This window comes from Henckelia pumila, chromosome 4 (assembly GCF_033568475.1).
Source record: "Henckelia pumila isolate YLH828 chromosome 4, ASM3356847v2, whole genome shotgun sequence".
Classification (NCBI taxonomy): Eukaryota; Viridiplantae; Streptophyta; class Magnoliopsida; order Lamiales; family Gesneriaceae; genus Henckelia; species Henckelia pumila.
Genome location: NC_133123.1, coordinates 107,835,777 through 107,853,517, shown reverse-complemented (window position 1 = coordinate 107,853,517; position 17,741 = coordinate 107,835,777). Strand labels below are relative to the sequence as shown.

At 37.6% G+C, this 17,741-nt stretch overlaps 1 non-coding gene across 1 annotated transcript; it reads left to right on the top strand.

The window, feature by feature from the left end:
• Positions 1 to 16,533: 16,533 nt before the first annotated feature.
• On the top strand, positions 16,534 to 16,638 carry LOC140870064 (small nucleolar RNA R71). Its single transcript, XR_012147046.1, has one exon. It is a non-coding gene; the product is annotated as a small nucleolar RNA R71 (small nucleolar RNA).
• Positions 16,639 to 17,741: the final 1,103 nt, after the last annotated feature.

Below are 17,741 nucleotides of genomic sequence, written 5' to 3'. Positions count from 1 at the left end.
CTAATATATTGAAATGAAACATTTTTGTGAATTGAGATTGTGGTTCTCGCTTAACACGTTTTTATTGACTATAGATGGAGAAAACCAATTATAAAATATAAAGAGATAAAAACATCTGATATGTACAATAGTATATTTGGTACATAGTTGATAATAATTTTAAGACTTTTGGCTTTCCACTTTTGGTAATATATTAATATTAACTATAATACAATCCAAAGTGGATAGTAAAAATACCAATTACTCCCTCTCTCCCTTCCAATTATATTGTCCACGTTTTCTTTTTTGTTTGCCCCAAATATATAGTCATATATAATATTTAGTAATATTTTTTTACATTTCTTTACTAATATACCCCTATTAACTACACTTTGAAAACTGTGCAATCATTTTTTTAATACATTAAATAGGGATAAAATAGGAAATCTATATAAAATTTACTTTTCCAATAAAGTTTTCTTAATATGAGGCAAAAAAGAAAAGATGACAATATATATGGGACGGAAGGAGTACAAGATTAATATAGAAACCATCGGCGACTCCTGCTACCAAGTCCTGATCACCGACTAATCACTGGTCTCACTCCTGGTCCACCTGCATAACTGCCTCGTGGAATAGGGTGTCAAAAAAAATAAAACAACATGGACATGAGCGACTACGCTCAGAACGTAAAGCACGAGTATACAAACCTAATATGATGCATGCAAATGACTGGGTACTGGAGTTCACAATATCTGCTCAGTCTAGGCGCCAATGATTAGTTAGTACCATCTAGGTTCAATCCACTCGGTACATCCACACAATCATCTAAACCACTGTAGTGTCAGTTCCCGTCAACACGGCGTCTTTCAATGTCAGACATTGAACCTACTCCAAAGGCTATCTAGAAGGAGACTCGACTCAACATGAATATGCATGTGCAATATAATATATATAAAAGCATTAAAACATGTAGCATGACACATAATATGCAACATATAAACATGAATACTCATTGGGTATCTCAGTCAGTATTTACGTACTTCAACAACTGGCCTAGATATACAAGTATCTACAGTCCAAGTATACAAGTCTAGATAATACCATATCACTAACACTGATCTACCAGTCTTAACTATTCTAATAGATACTCCCTAATAATAATAGGGATCTCGCACTATATCTGCGTCCGTCATTAGCCCACTGATGTTGAAGGTCCTGAACCAACCACAGCTCCGCAACAAGCCCCGTAAAACCTTGCTAATGTCTGACCCTCGAGTATAAGGCTAAAACCCTAAGAATATACACTGATACACACTCAAACATATCCAAACTCACACTAATTGTGAGGATCTCGTAGCCTATTTATAGTCAAGGGTTCAGAAGCTCTAAACCTGCATGTCTACCACGTGCTGAACTATCCTGTTTCGAACTTCCAATCCCACCCTTCGGACGTTCCAATATCATGCATGCGATTATGTGTCAAAACGCTGGCGAAACATCACTGGTGCACATGACCTAACTCTTTGAAAGTTTCGATCTCATGTTCGGTGGTTTCAATCTCTCTCTCAGCTTTTGAACTGTATCACTTGGTCTGATCTCTTCGGAGCTTCTGATCAACACTGGTCCATGTTGTGACCTTCCAAACTACTTGAGTCAACTTTGACTCTTGGACCATTTTCTAACATCCTGGTGTCAATTTATTGGTCTGATTAATCATATTATAATCTCTAAATCATGTTTAATCATTTAAGCTTGTAAAATGGGATTCGGGTTACTACAGATTACGTTTTTAGTTATCATCCAAAAGAGTACCATATAAATTTTGCGACGTTGGAAATATTTGCCTATAAATACTTGAATCAAGTAGGACAAAATATAATCAAGAATTTGTGCAATTTTTACTTCTAATTTTAAATCAAGCGCATGAATACGGAGATACTAGATCAATTGGAATATGTTCTGCTGTAGTAGCCCGACTAATAATTTAACTAAATCCACTTTCTAAAAAGTGATTAAGGAGTTCTTAAATGTGTTTAAGGAGTGGAAAATCATAATCAGGACGTTAAAAAATGATCTGGGAGAAGTTCCAAGTGTTTGGGAGTTCGGACGATGCGAACCAAGCAAGGCCAAGGAATCGGACCATCTGAACAGTTTGGAAGCTAGGTTGGAGTTCGAATGCTCAGGAGAGATCAGACGATCCGAAGGTAGGATCAGACAATCCTATCACGTTCAGATAAGGGGAATGAATTTGATTTGACAACTCAGAGGAGATCGGACTATCCGAAGGAGGGATCGAACGATCCGATCTGCTATCAATGGTTGGCAAGACATATGTTTGGAGGGGTTTTCTTGGGGGAGATCGGGCGATCTGATCTCGGAGATCGAACCATCCGATCTATGTCTATAAATAGAGGCAGAGATCTCCTAATTTCTTGCTCACTCCTAATTCATCCATCTTGTTTCTAGCTCGGTTTAAAGGCCTTTTAGGTGTTGTTCTCGATGGTAAGCAGGCGATGGAGCGCTTCCGGAGTTGTAGCGGAGTTGTGTCCAAGTTTTGTGGCTATCTCCATCAGTGGGCTGACGACGGACACATGTATACTACTAGAATCAGATTAGTCTAAGTGAGTATCTATTAGTCTATTTAAGGCTTTTAGAGGATAAATAGTGATACAATGATTGTATGCTTATAGTCTTGAACTAGAGAACTTGTATCGCTAGGTTTCTTTCTTTGAGGTACAAACGTACTATCCGAGATACCCTTGTTGAGTATGCATTTCCTGTGATTGCATGTTTTATGTGACATTGGTTATATGTGCATTTACTATGTCACAGATATTATGTTGCATTCATTAGTACGTTGAGCCTGTGTTTCATTGATATTACCAGTAGAGGGGCCGTTCAGCCCCGTGTTATTTTGTGGATGGATGCCATGGTTTTGGATCCGTATAGTCCACGGTTTTATGGTATGGGAGCCACCTCCTGATGCGACGATCCAGTGTGCTACATACCATGACGCCTTTAACTGAGCAGTGTTCTATCTATGATAGGTTTTCAATACCCTTCACTTGCATTAGCATTGATAACACTTGTATACTCATGCTTTCGTACTGATCTTTTTATGCTCACGTCCTCGGTTTTTGTTCTGGACACCCCATTCCATGGGGCAGGACTCAGGTTGGATGAACCCGATGGCAGCCGTCATTGAGCTACAACAGGATGGATTTGTATTGTACCAGGTTTCTGTTGTATTTGGGATTTTAGCTTTACCTTCTATGGGTTGTATAACAGTATTGGTTATTATAGTATTCATTTGGACTGGTTTTATTCTGACGGTATGCTTTAGTTATTTCAATTAAGTTTTCGCTGAATTTTCAAATTACCACTTTTAAGTTGATTTCAATTATTTATGATTTGGTTAATTAGTGATTCCGGGTTGGGTCACTACATTTATTGGTATTAGAGCATGTATTGAATTTGGGATCTAGATAAACAACCTTGATGTTTAATTCAGTTACCTTTATCAGATGGCTGGATGCAGAGATGAGAGTCACGAAAGTGTAGGTGGTCGTTAGGGGGACGACGAGGAGCGAGAGCCACCATGGAGACACCATCGCCACAAGGATGACATGTACAAATTTTATTGAAAATGGCTCCTAAGTCAGTGGAGGGAGGTAAGACTCCCAAGATCGCTGAGAATTGGCTAGAAGTGAGGGAGAACTGCTTTGAAGTGTACCATTGCACTGATGAGCCGAAGACGCATGTGTAGGTCTACTTTCGCACCTTTTTATATCCGAGCGGGGTTCAACTACGTGGGAAGAATTCTGTGTAGTATTTCGAGAGTTGTACTTCCCTGCAGCACTCTGGCAGGCAAATACAAATGAGCTAATGAATTTGAAACATGCAGCATGTCTATCGACGAGTACCAGCAGAAGTTCTTTGAGCTACTACCATACTGTCCATATGTTACCAACAACTCGAAAGTCAAGTATGATCTATTTTTACAAGTCCTTAACCTAGAGATTTATGAAAAAGTAGCTATTATGACTATCCAACGTCTTATGAAGTGTTGGTAAACCGTTGTTGCCAAGAGGAGAACACTCTTAAGAGGAATCAGAACTTCTCTTATTCTTTTAGACAAGGTAACTCTTTGGGGCCTAAAGACCATTCTTTCAAGAAACCTGGTATGTCTTCTTCTTAAGGACCAGGATCGGGATCTGGAGGATGTGTATTTCACTTTGGGAAGAAGAAAAATCAGTGTAAGAAGTGTGGGGGACGTCATCCCACATACCATTTTCGTGGAACTTGGGGTGATTGTTTTTTTTTTTTGTGGCCAAATGGGTCACATGAAGAGGGTTTTCTCGCAGAATGTTGGAGGATCATCATCTGGATCAGGTTCTCAGGCTTCAGTACCACAAAGTCTGTTGGGACAGACTGTTGGGAGCACCATTCAGAGACCGCGAATTCCAGGTCAAGTTTTTGCGGTAATCCAGGACCAGGTTCAGAAGGAGAATGAGGAGGTTATCGTGGGTACATTTATTTTGTGTAGAATTCTTGCTTTCATTCTCATAGATACTGGTGCATCACATTCATTCATTTCTGCACGTTTTGTTAAATGTCATAGAATGTCGTACATATCCTTAGATGTAGTACTGTCAGTGTCTACTCCGATCGGTCATTTAGCTTTGGCCAAGCGTTTAGTCTTGGGTTGTACTTTAGAGTTTGAGGGCTCTGAGTTTCTAGCGAATCTTATGATTTTAGCGATGGAGGACTTTGATTGTATTTTGGGTATTGATGTTTTGACCTCTTATTGAGCTATTGTAGATTGTTATCAAAAGGTTGTTCAGTTTCGTCCAGGTGAGGGCGATAGTTGGTATTTCTATGGTGAGGAGCGCGACCCCTTATGCCTCTGGTTTCAGCTTTGAGGTCTTGTCAGGCTTTAGAGGTGGGTGGGGAAGACTATCTTATCTATGCAATTGATACATCCACCGTAGTAACCCACGCCGTGATCACCTACTAATCAGAACCTTAAGCATGCATTTAACTTAATCAAATAAAAACAGAGAATTAACAGTGGAAATCTTTAAACAACAATTAAAATATTGTTATACAATCATATCGAATAATTCCAGTGTATTAACCCAAATACAACAGAAACAAAATCCTAGACAAAAATCCCGCTGGCCATCCATCGCCTAAGCTGTCCTGGAACCACCCGCCTCATCCAGCCGCAGACCTGCCCCATGGAATAGGGTGTCCAGATACAACAGAGTACGGGACATGAGCATGATAAGCTTAGTACGAGAGTATGAGTATACACTATTATATGTGCATGTATGCAAATGAACTGGGTACCAAGACACTCAGGTCAAGAACAAGCTCATAGACCGGGCTTAGGGTATATAGCACACTACGCTGTCACCTCAAGAGGTGGCTCATATAGCCAGTGGATAATGGTGACCTGATACTAGTACAAGTGTCCAACCATCATGGTAACCTGCCATAATACTTATGTATCCAACCATCCACAAATCGTAGGGTGAGCGCCCTACTACAGGATACCTATAAGGTAAAGGCTCAATATGCTGTAGTAGGGCGCTCACCCTATGAGTTGTGGATGGTTGAATACGTAAGTCTTGTGTCAGGTCACCATGATGGTTGGACACTTGTACTAGTATCAGGTCACCATTATCGACTGGGTATATGAGCCACCTCCTGAGGCGACGACACAGCGTGCTATATACCCTGGGCCCGGTCTATGAGCTTGTTCTTGACCTGAGTTTCTTGGTACCCAGTTCAGTTGCATACATGCACATATAATAGTGTATACTCATACTCTCGTACTGAGCTTATCATGCTCATGTCCCGTACTCTGTTGTATCTGGACACCCTATTCCATGGTGCAGGTCTGCGGCTGGATAAGGCAGGTGGTTCCAAGAGAGCTTAGGCGATGGATGGCCAATAGGGTTTTTGTCTAGGCTTTTGTTTCTATTGTATTTGGGTTAATATACTGGAATTATTCGATATGGTTGTATAACAATATTTTAATTTTTGTTTAAAGATTTCCGCTGTTATTTCTTTGTTTTTATTTGATTAAGTTAAATGCATGCTTAAGATTCTGATTAGTACGTGATCACGGCGCGGGTCACTACATATAATTAGTAGGTGATCACGATGCGGATCACTACATCCACGGTGAGCAGGACTGTAGAGGAGTTACTAGCAGTTTGTGAGTACCCAAAAGTTTTTCCGGATGAGATTCTATGTTTTCCTCCAGTTAGAGAAGTCGAGTTCGGGATCGAACTTGTGCTCGAGATGGAACCAATTTCTCATGCGCCTTATCGTTTAGAACAAGCAGAGGTAAGGGAATTGCAGCAGTAGTTGCAGGATTTGTTAGATAAGGGATATATCCAACCAAGCGTTTCACCTTGGGGAGCGCCAGTTATCTTTTTTAAGATTAAGGATGGTTCTATGCGTCTTTATGTTGACTACAGATGGTTGAACAGAGCGACAGTTAAGAACATTTATCCTTTGCCACGAATTGATGATTTGTTTGATCAACTTCAGGGTACCTCTGTGTACTCCAAGATTGATCTAAGGTCAGGGTATCATCATGTGGGGACCTCGGGTGCTAATCTCAATTCATAACATATAATCTATGTTAATCTTAGTCAGGCAACAAGGAAGGAAACATAACAATTTTTTTTAAAACATGGGCGCGCGGGAGCGCCTCTCAAGGGCGCTGTCGCGCCCATGGTGCATAGTTAGGTGCGGCCAAACCTTCAAGATTGCGGGGGCACGCCGAGCCACCGGGTTCCACTCCTACACAACTGAAAAAATAAAGGTTTTGCCCCTGTTTTAATCCTCAAACATCACCTAACATTTAAATCATGATTCCAATATCAAAATCTAGAAGAAAACATGCAATATCATAAGGTGTTTAAGGATCACAACAATACAAGTTGTTGTCACATGTCATGCTAGTAATTCAACAAACTTCTTGTTGTTCAAAGTTATACATATCCACTTGTTAAGGTTCATACAAACATATAACAAGAACCTAAACATGAGTTCTTGACAACAACTTCTGCAATATCTAACCCAAAGTCACCACATCTACCTCGATCTTGTTCTATCACGAGCGTCCTTGACTCGTTCCTGTCCCACCTATTGCCTTGCACACATACAAATAAAGCAATAGCCAAATATCTCGGGTGAGTATTACATTCCAAGTATAAACAACATGAACATGCATAGCATTCAAAAGCAACAGCCATATGAACATATCATTAGGCTTATAAATCATAGAACATCTAGCATAAACAAAGTCTAACGCAATGCATGATTTAAAAAAATCTGCTATAAAACTCATTATCGGTTCTTGGAATCACAGGGAATAAGAACACAACCACTCTCCCACCTACTCTCTCATTCGAGGTGACGTTGAATTTTTATTCCCGGACTTTGGCCCACTATATCGAATTCTGGCATAGGAGTCGATCTATCCCCTATGTTTCTCGATATAAGTCCAAACGTCCGTATTATTTCGGCGAATATGCCTTTAAAAATCTCAAGGAATAGTTGGCTCAATATGAATGCAACAATATCTAGTAGCATTAATTCATAGCCAACAAAACATACAAGCTAATTTAGCAAATATCATCACATAAGCACATAAGCAATTAGGCAAATAGTATGTGATTTTTGGACTAATCAAGCAACTATTCTAGCTTGAGTACATAGTCCTCTCTTGTTGCTATTGATTATACCTTTAGTCTTGAGTTTGGAGATGCTTCAAATCTGAATACAAAACCAACAAGCATCCATCAAAATCTGCTCAACAACATCTCAATATTCAAGCCTAGAAGTCACAAACCTTGTTCTTTTCTTTCCCGGTTCGAAATATGGAATCACGAGCTCGATGTCATTTGATTCAAATCTGAAAACATAGCAATATATCTAGGAAACATCAGCAAGGACTCACTTCATTCACAGCTCAATCAATCTAGACTCAAACTTGATCGTTTTTCAAACCGACGGCGTAACGGTACAAAATCGGTAACCAAAACTGAAACTTATCAACTCTATCAATCATATCTACTTCAAATACACCTCATAACATCAATATATCAGCATAAACCAGCAAACTCAGAGATGCAATAATTCGAACATAGGCTTGAAATTCATATCAATTCCAAACGACATCCGTTCTTCGATCCGACTTCGAATATACAAGGCATATAATTTCAAGAACATGTATATATAAACAAATTCTGATTCCTTCAACATCCCATTTTCGAAATAAGCTGGATCATAGAAATACTTACATCAATTTTTAGCTCTTGAAGAGAGGATCGTAGAACTATGCCCGGATTTGAAATCGGACGGCCGGATCTTGCACAATTAAAGATTGAAGATGAAATTTTTCTTTCAAATGTTGAAGCTCTCGACTTTGCTGCTGAATAATCTGATGAGAATGTGATTATACATGTTTTCACACGTTGATATACATATTAAGACATGTGTCCCACTAAAAAAGGCATAATTGCACTTTGGCCCCTCAATTCTTCATAATTTGCAAACTAGCCCTTGAAACTTTTTTTTAATTAAATTTCAATCCTAAATAATTTAAGAATATTAGAATTTAATTCTAAACTCCAAAACTTCTCAAATTAAATATTTTCGGATTAAAATTAAATAATCACGGGCCTTACAATTCTCCCCCTCTAAGACATGATTTCACCCTCAAAATCGCATGCAATATGTACGCATATAAGATAAAGACGTAACATAAATACTGAATAAGAACTCAAATCAATGAAATATCTTTGAAAATCTCTGTCTCATGTCTGATTCGAATTTCCAAGTGGCTTCTTCAACTCCATGATGACTCCACTGAACTTTCACTAGGAATAGTCTTGTTTCTGAGTTGCTTTTCCTTCAGATTTTTGAATTAACTACTATGCAAAAATTAAAATATGAAAGATCAATAAATTAACGAGACTTGTTATCGGTCGACTACACCCTTAAAATCATTCACTCGATCATCGATTCTCTAAAAATAATTAATTTTCATTGAATATTCACCATTAAAAATCTAATTCCTATTCCACCTTAATATTAGTTAATTAGAAACCAGCGTTCTAGATTAACCCTTATCAATAAATCAACCCAAATACCAGCGATCTAGATTTAAATCTAAGGTAGCATTCATATGAGTGAAACTGAAGAATCTAGACAACACATACACTAGAGGATGTATTTAGCCTAGTCAATTGTTGTTCCTACGATTTAACAAATTCAACAGCAGAAAATATTAATCATAGTTGCTTCACAAATTAGATGATTCAAACAATTACGGATTTGAATTCTAATTTAGCGGTAGATTGTACGAAAGAATTATCAGGTGATCAATCTAATAATCAAACACACAAGCATTAAATAAATCAGAACAACTCTTGATACTCAAATTAAATTAAACACTAAAAATCAAAATCTCACAAAGTAAATAAAATCAAGGGTTTCGTCTTCCTTAACCAAGAAAAAAAACTAAATGAATTAAAACTAAGAACAAGAAAGATAAAACCTAGCCTCCAAGAGAGTTCTTCAAGCTTTCTACCATCCAAAGTATATTCAGAATAATACCTAAGACTCTAAAATTCGAGATATATTTTAATTAAGGCTAGAGTCCTTAAAAATAAAAATTCCTAAATTACAGATTTTTTCCCGAACAGCCCGTCTCGTTCGATCGGTAAAGATTGATCGATCGAGCGAGAGTCTTTTTCCAATCCTATGGTTTTCACGATTCTTGGCACCGCTCGATCGGTTGAATTTTACCGATCGAGCGACATAATTTCTGCTTGAAAAACTCTGCGCACACAGGTTGTGCAAACGCGCATCATCTCTTTTCTTCAGCGCATGGTTTGCGCACTTCCATAGCGCTAACGTGCATCATTCCTCAACTGCGCTTGACTTGTGCAAACAATTAGTGCATTTGCACAACTTATTATGCAAACAAGTAGTGCGTTTGCACAACTTATTGTGCAAAAAATAATCCTCCAAGTGCAATTGCACTCCATCAAGCGCAAACAACACTTCATCTTCATTCTTCAACACTTCTCTTGTTTTCCAGAAAAATGCAAAGTACTACAAATAAATCCGGGAATATGTTATGCAGACATGATAAATAAAATAAGAACAAAATTATAAATTACAACATATAAATGCATGCAAAACAACAACAAAACGATATTAAAATAAGCAACACAAACATGACTATCAAATACCCCCACACTTAATCTTTGTTCGCCCTCGAGCAAGTATGCAAAAACAAAATGAAAACACAACAAAAACATAAGCAATGATGAATCATACACAACATAGCCTCAGAGAAGTTTTCCCACAAAAAAACAAACTCACAACGACTCTCGATTATCAATGATACACCTCCAGTCGAATGCGAACGTGCGTGTGTGACATGTTACCCCAGCTACATGAAACTTCAAAAGACAAAGCTTCACGACTGTTTGCCGACCTAAGACAATTCAGTGCAAGTCTCACAATCAAGAACTCTCCTCTCAACAATCTATCAACACAACACAACTCTCTTAAGATATAATTACGCACCGTCGGATTTTGCACCCGACATTTTAAAGTCCCAATAATTACCCGCAAACTTAGTTATAACTAGATAGGATTCGAATTTCAATCCCCTCGTCTATAGCCAAGATGGAAAACTACAATCCCATGGAATCTGCAAACTTAGCTATGAAATAATGAATAGAATTTCATTCACATTCCAAGCCCGGATGGAATTGTTATTTCAAAAAAATTTCAAAAGTTTAACCCCATTATATCCGCATACTTAGCCACAAACAAGACGAATCGGATTTCAAACATCTCGCTCGCAACCCGGATGGAGTTAATTACATTTTTATAAACATAGCATAAAAATTGTTTAAAAGGTGCGCCCAAGAGTGTATATGTCATATCAAATAGATCATCAAGATTCAAGTACTATCAAGTTCCCCAAACACCTATTGCCGTGCAATGGTCCAACAGACATCCACAGTATCTAATACATCACTACAATTCACCAGTTAAAGATGCGTGCTTAAAAAATATCCAACAATCAATCTACAGTTTCTCATATCCAATTAAGAGTAAAATTTAATTTTTTTCACTTCCATCATCATAGGCTAAAATCTCATCCCCAACTCATGCATTCGAACAACACAAACTGCAACACAACAAATCACAAACTAAATGCAATAACACAACAAAACTAATGCAACAATATGAATACACTCCCACAATTAAATGAAGCATTGCCCTCAATGCATAAAAACACAAAACACAAACAAACAACTAAACACAATGCAATGCAAAAATGTAAAACAAAACTCCCTTGGTTTAAGTGTTGACAATGTCCTTTTCAACGTCTGACATCATCACAGAAGAATCATATTGAAACTGCAACGCCCCAAAAATATCTTAATGGACTTTATTTGAGATAATCAGAGATTTTAGAATTCGAGGGCCGATTCGATTATGATCAAGGACTAGAATGCAATTTTTGTAATTTTCAGGGACTAAAACGCAATAAATGGATTTATTAGATATTTAAGCATGTATTTGACTCATTCTTCACTTCATCCCCTTCCTCCACCGCCTCCCACCATGGAAACCACCCCATTTCAATTCCCAAGCTTTGGGATTTCCATTTTTGATCGATCCGTCCGATAGAATTGATTTCTGACTGGATATCTACGATCACAGCGACGAGTGCTCCGTTTGGAAGTAAGTATATCTTATTTCTGAGAGGTTTGAATTTTTGGATGTCTTTAAAATTGATTTATATTCGGAGAGGATGATTATGAGATAGTTGTGATAGTATATCTAAGACGGTTCGAAGATCTAACGACGATCGGAATTGATATGAATTTTCTAGTTATTTTCGAAAATTGGAGTTTTAAGATGTGTTGGGATTGGATTAGAAATGATATGAATTGATTGAATTGAGTTTATTGAAATGATATATTGCTGTTTGCATTTCCGGTTTGATCAGTTTATAGCCGTTATGCCGTCAGTTTGAGTTTTGGATATCGTTTTGATGTTTTGATCGTATCGAGTTTGATTGAGCTTTTGATGTCGATATTGATCCTTATGACTTCTTCTGATAGATTGAATTGAAGTCAGCAGAGTTGTGAGATAACAGCTTTGGTCAGTTTGGAAGATTGAAGTCGGTACATTATCGATTTTCTTTTTATCGATTGAAGAAGTTTGATTGAGTTTTGAATGAATTGATTGGATATTGATTATTATCCTTATTATTGATTTTCAGATTGAAGTACCTTCGAAGTGAATAAGGTAAAAGATGACTTAGATTTTAATGGAACGATTAACTCGAATAGGACTTGATTCGAGTGTTCCGAATAAATCACATACTTGCATGATTGAATGCTTATTTGAAATCATGATTGAAGGTTTATTTGAAATCATGATTGAATGATTATTTGAATTTATGAATGAAATCATGATAGAATGCTCAATTGAATTGATGATTGAAATGATATTTGAATGCATGAGATGACATATGCATTCATATTGAGCCGATTGGTTATTCATTTTGAATTAGACGTTCTGGTGATTATAGTTGAGTGGCCTTGTAGGCGAATTACTACATGTGCGGAAATAGCTCTCTATAATGCTCCGGAGTCTAGAGGATTAAAATATTTCTCGTCCACCTCGAGAGGAGTGTCGGTGCGATTGTAGGATGTTTTAACCTCGGGATCCCAAACCGAAGAAAGAAAGAATAGAAGAATTCTATTTGATTATCTGAGTCTGATAATCCAGAAGTTTTAAAGACATGCATATCATTTTAATTCAGTACTTGGATTAATTACTTGATTTGATCTTGATGTGATAGATATTTGGAAGTTGATACATGTCATGACATGATGTGTTTATTTGATATGCATGATAGTCTCTTTTACTGGGAATATCAATTCTCATCGAATTATCCGGCTGTTGTCTTTGTTTGTATGTGTACTTGGCAACAGGTGGGGCAGGACTGAGTCAGAGACGACAAGGATAGATTGAGATCGAAGATTAAAAGTGAGACTTCGGTTTAGAACGGAAGAGCATGTCAATCTAGTCTTTTGTTTTAGGTTGTATTTGTGTCGAACCTAGAACCGATGCATGTTCTCTTTGACGAATAAATGTATAACTCTAGAACTACCATGTATGTTGAATGATCTTTAAGCATGGTTGCATGCTGTTGTTTATGAATTATGATCATCTAGATTGAGTTGAATTGATGATTAGAATAGAAGTGCATGTTCTGAATTTTTAGTTTTTCTGGGCAGACCATGCGCTCGATCGCACGAGTTCGTGGGATCGAGCGCGGCCCTTGTGATTTCTGAGGCAGAGAGTTTCACAAAATGGTGCGCTAGATCCTAGATTTTTGCCGGATCAAGCGCGGCACACTGCTTTTTCTCAGTAGAGAGTTTTAAAATTTGGTGCGCTCGATCCTGGAATTTTATAGGATCGAGCGCAGCACTGTTCACCAGAAAAATAAATTTTTTTTTATTAGTTGCCTTATCTTATAGATGGTGCATGATAATTGTTTATATTATCTTAAGAATAGAAGATTAGAACCGAGGCCTCACAGAAACTTTTACTGCGGAGGTGACAGCATTTGGTTTCTGAAAACAACAAAAATAAATGAAAAAACAAAATGAAAGATAAAAACTAAAGAAAAGAAAAAAACAAAACACTGGGTTGCCTCCCAGTCAGCGCCTCTTTTTACAGTCATCGGCCCGACCCTCAGAAGCACTCCTCAAAGAGCGGCTGACGCCCAAAGTAAGTGTCATATAACACCACAAATGGGTCTTTGTTCCATGTGCCCTCAAGCTTGGCTAGATGTAAACAGTTAAAGCTCGTCACCTCAGCAACACTTCATAGTGGCTGGTAAACATGGGAAGAGAGCGTCTCGATGGGCTCTCAGACGCCAACATCTTTTGAAACTGGTACTGATTGAAGGAAAAGATCTTGGGGATGTGTGTATGATAATACTATCGATGAGCTCTTATCGATAGACTCTTGAACTCCGTCATCCGCAAACATGAGTGGTAACATATTTCCATCATACCCTATTTCTTTCATAACATCTTCCGACTACGGTTCAATAAGAAAAGAAGACTCAAACGCCTAAAAATCTTCAGCATGATTTGATTTGCACTCCCAATCCTGGTTCTCTGAGTCATCATCATTGAACCAAATTGGGTTGGTCACTGCTTGAGTATCTTGATCCACTTCCTGTTCTCGGTGTTCATGGACGATTGATCTCTTGATATTCTCCATATGCTCCACAAGGTGACATCTAGAATTTTTTAGATCTTCTATAGCTGCCTCAGTCGATGCCACAAGCTTGCTCATAATATCCTCTAGCGGATGTAAGACCAATTTAGAACAACTTTCCTTCTTCTTTTGAAGTCCGAATGGTGGGTCTGTAAAATCCGGGTGTGTAATATCCTAATACTGGTAATAGTCAATTCCTGCCATATCATCCAACAGATGCATCAGACTATCATTATCTCGGCAAAATAATGAACTACCGGCTGCGAAAGCTCCTTCGATTATCCATCTTCTTGTCACTGCTGAAAGAGTAGGTGCCCGGTGAGCCAACTTGTGGCTAAGGGCTTTGATGACTCTTTGTATAAACAATCTTTTGTTTAATATAATTTACACTTTTATTAATGGCAAATACTTTATCTTTCTTCATATTGTTATATTGTGATATACTATTGTTGTTTTGATAAAGACCTTGAATATACTATAGTGTATGTAAGATGTGGTAGAACATGGGGATGTCTATCATGAAACACATCTTATAGTCACTGTATATTCTAAACTGTTCCTAGTCGATTGAGCCGTCCGATAATAAGGATAAGGATCGCTCGAGTTTGAGACTAGCATTTGCGATGCAGAGTACCACGTTTCATTGGTAAGGAACATAGAGATGTTCGAAGCATGCAAATGGATATTCATATGATGAATGATCGAACTACCCTATCCGGACTTTCCAAGTGGTTATCACTTATCGAGTGGATATAGTCCGCGGTTTTGGTTGTACACCATTAGTCCTTACTACTTGAGACATCATTGAGACTCTATATGTTAGTACTGTGCTTTGACTCGTTTACCGACTCTATTGGGGTCATCAGGTGTCGGGATTGGGTACAGTTACAACACATATAGGAGTCGATGCTTTGTTGTCAAGGATTCACCACATACTTGCGAGTGTGGATATCCTATGCGATCTGAGGAGATATTAGTGTGACGAATCTCTGGCCAGAGTACATGATGTGGTTTAAGAAATGGTTTCTTAGTAGCACATGCGATGTCACTATTTGATCTTCAAGATGTATTGCATAGTTATCGAATCTCGAACGACTCTCGATATACCAATGGTTGTTGATTCGATCGGGATATATGGATGAAGGGACCGTACTGTACGCTAACCAAAATCTATTGGTTCTTGTAGGCACTATCAGTGATACCTAGGGAATCATGGGGCGATGTTGCTAGGCGCTCATACCATGATTCGATGGGCAAGTCGGAAATTGTTGTTCCGAGTCACAAGGAGTTGTGAGCCCACGGCTAGCTGTATCCCTGAACCATTGAGGGTCACACAGTGTAATGGATTTTTAATCCCCGTTGAGATAGTTAAATTTAAAGAGTTAAATTTAATGAACAAAGAAGTTGGACTTCTTATTTAAGAGTAGAGGAGTAAGATTTCCTAAAATGACATAGGGATGGCCATTTTTGGAAATCACTGAATTCGGATTCAGAAAAATTTATCTTGACTTTAAAAGGTGCAGAAATGGTTTCTGTGCACATTGGTGAAATCGGTTTATCAATCGGAGTCACGATGAATTTTATATTAATTTCTGAACATGCGGGCTTTGCTTGTCGGGCTTGAACTTATGACTAATGGGCCCTAAGCTGTTAGCGGCCTACATTATAAATAAGTTATTGCAGTACAGAAATTACACACAATAGGTCACAAGAATTTTTGAAAACCCTAGTTAATTTTCTAAAAGGTGGCCGCCCCCTCTCCCTCTGCTCGAGAAAAATCCAGCCTGTGATTTTGAATTACAGTCTGGTTTAACGGATCAAATTCGTTAATCTCTTCGTAGAAACTTCTGATAGATTTTCTAGTGCAATCTATCAGAGGGATTAAATATCCATTCGTGGACCTGATTGAAGAACAGTTCGTCCATCAGTTCCAGGGATATACAACAAGAGCAGAGAAATCTGTTGGTGTCCAAAAATCTCGATTCGAGATTAAAGGTAAAAATTTTATAATTGTTATTTAATTTTTACACACACAATTTAATCGTAAGGTTGATACCTATTATGGAATCGTTCCATACAAAAATTTTAAACTTCCGCTGCACCGGGTATCAATCCTAATTGATCTAATCGCCGCGTTCTCCAACAGCTGCATCCAAACCATCAAGAAAAAATGTAAGGGGAGAACATTTAGAAAAATCATGAAACCGGAAGATGGTCGCTAAATCCTTGAATCTCTCCCATGCTGCATAGAAAGGCTCTCCATGTTGCTGGATAAAACTTGTGAATAATTGTTGATTTGACATCTCGAAGTATTACACAACAACAAATCTTGCAAAAACAGAAAAAAAACAATGAAAAAAAAATAAAAACAAAAACACAAATAAATTAAATGCCTTCCCCGGCAACCGCGCCAAAATTTGGTAGCGCTTAATCGTGTCACACCCAAATTACCCGACTCAATCAGATAAACAAATAATGCAGTAGTGTGAGTAGGGATCGTTCCCATGAGGAAAGTGAAATTTATTTGTATTATTAAAAATACTGGAAATAAATAAAAGGGGATTTTAGATTTTTGAATTACCTACTATGCAAAAATTAAAATAGGAAAGATCAATAAATAAACGAGACTTGTTATCAGTCGACTACACCCTTGAAATCATTCACTCGATCATCGATTCTCTAAAAATAATTAATTTTCATTGAATATTCACCATTGAAAATCTAATTCCTGTTCCACCTTAATCTTAGTTAATTAGACACCAGGTTCTAGATTAACCCTTACCAATAAATCAACCCAAATACCAACGATATAGATTTAAATCTAAGGTAGCATTCATATGAGTGAAACTGATGAATCTAGACAACACATGCACCAGCGGATGTATTTAGCCTAGGCAATTGTTGTTCCTACGATTTAACAAATTCAACAGCAGAAAATATTAATTGCTTCACAAATTAGATGATTCAAACAATTACGGATTTGAATTCTAATTTAGCGGTAGATTGTACAAAATAATTATCAGATGATTAATCTAATAATCAAACACACAAGCATTAAATAAATCAGAACAACTCTTGATACTCAAATTGAATTAAACAATAAAAATCAAAATCTCACAAAGTAAATAAAATCAAGGGTTTCGTCTTCCTTAACCAAGTACAAAAACTAAATGAATTAAAACTAAGAACAAGAAAGATAAAACCTAGACGCCAAGAGAGTTCTTCAAGCTTTCTACCATCCAAAGTATATTCAGAATAATACCTAAGACTCTAAAATTCGAGATATATTTTAATTAAGGCTAAAGTCCTTAAAAATAAAAATTCCTAAATTACATATTTTTTCCCGAACAGCCCGTCTCGCTCGATCGGTAAAGATTGACCGATCGAGCGAGAGTCTTTTT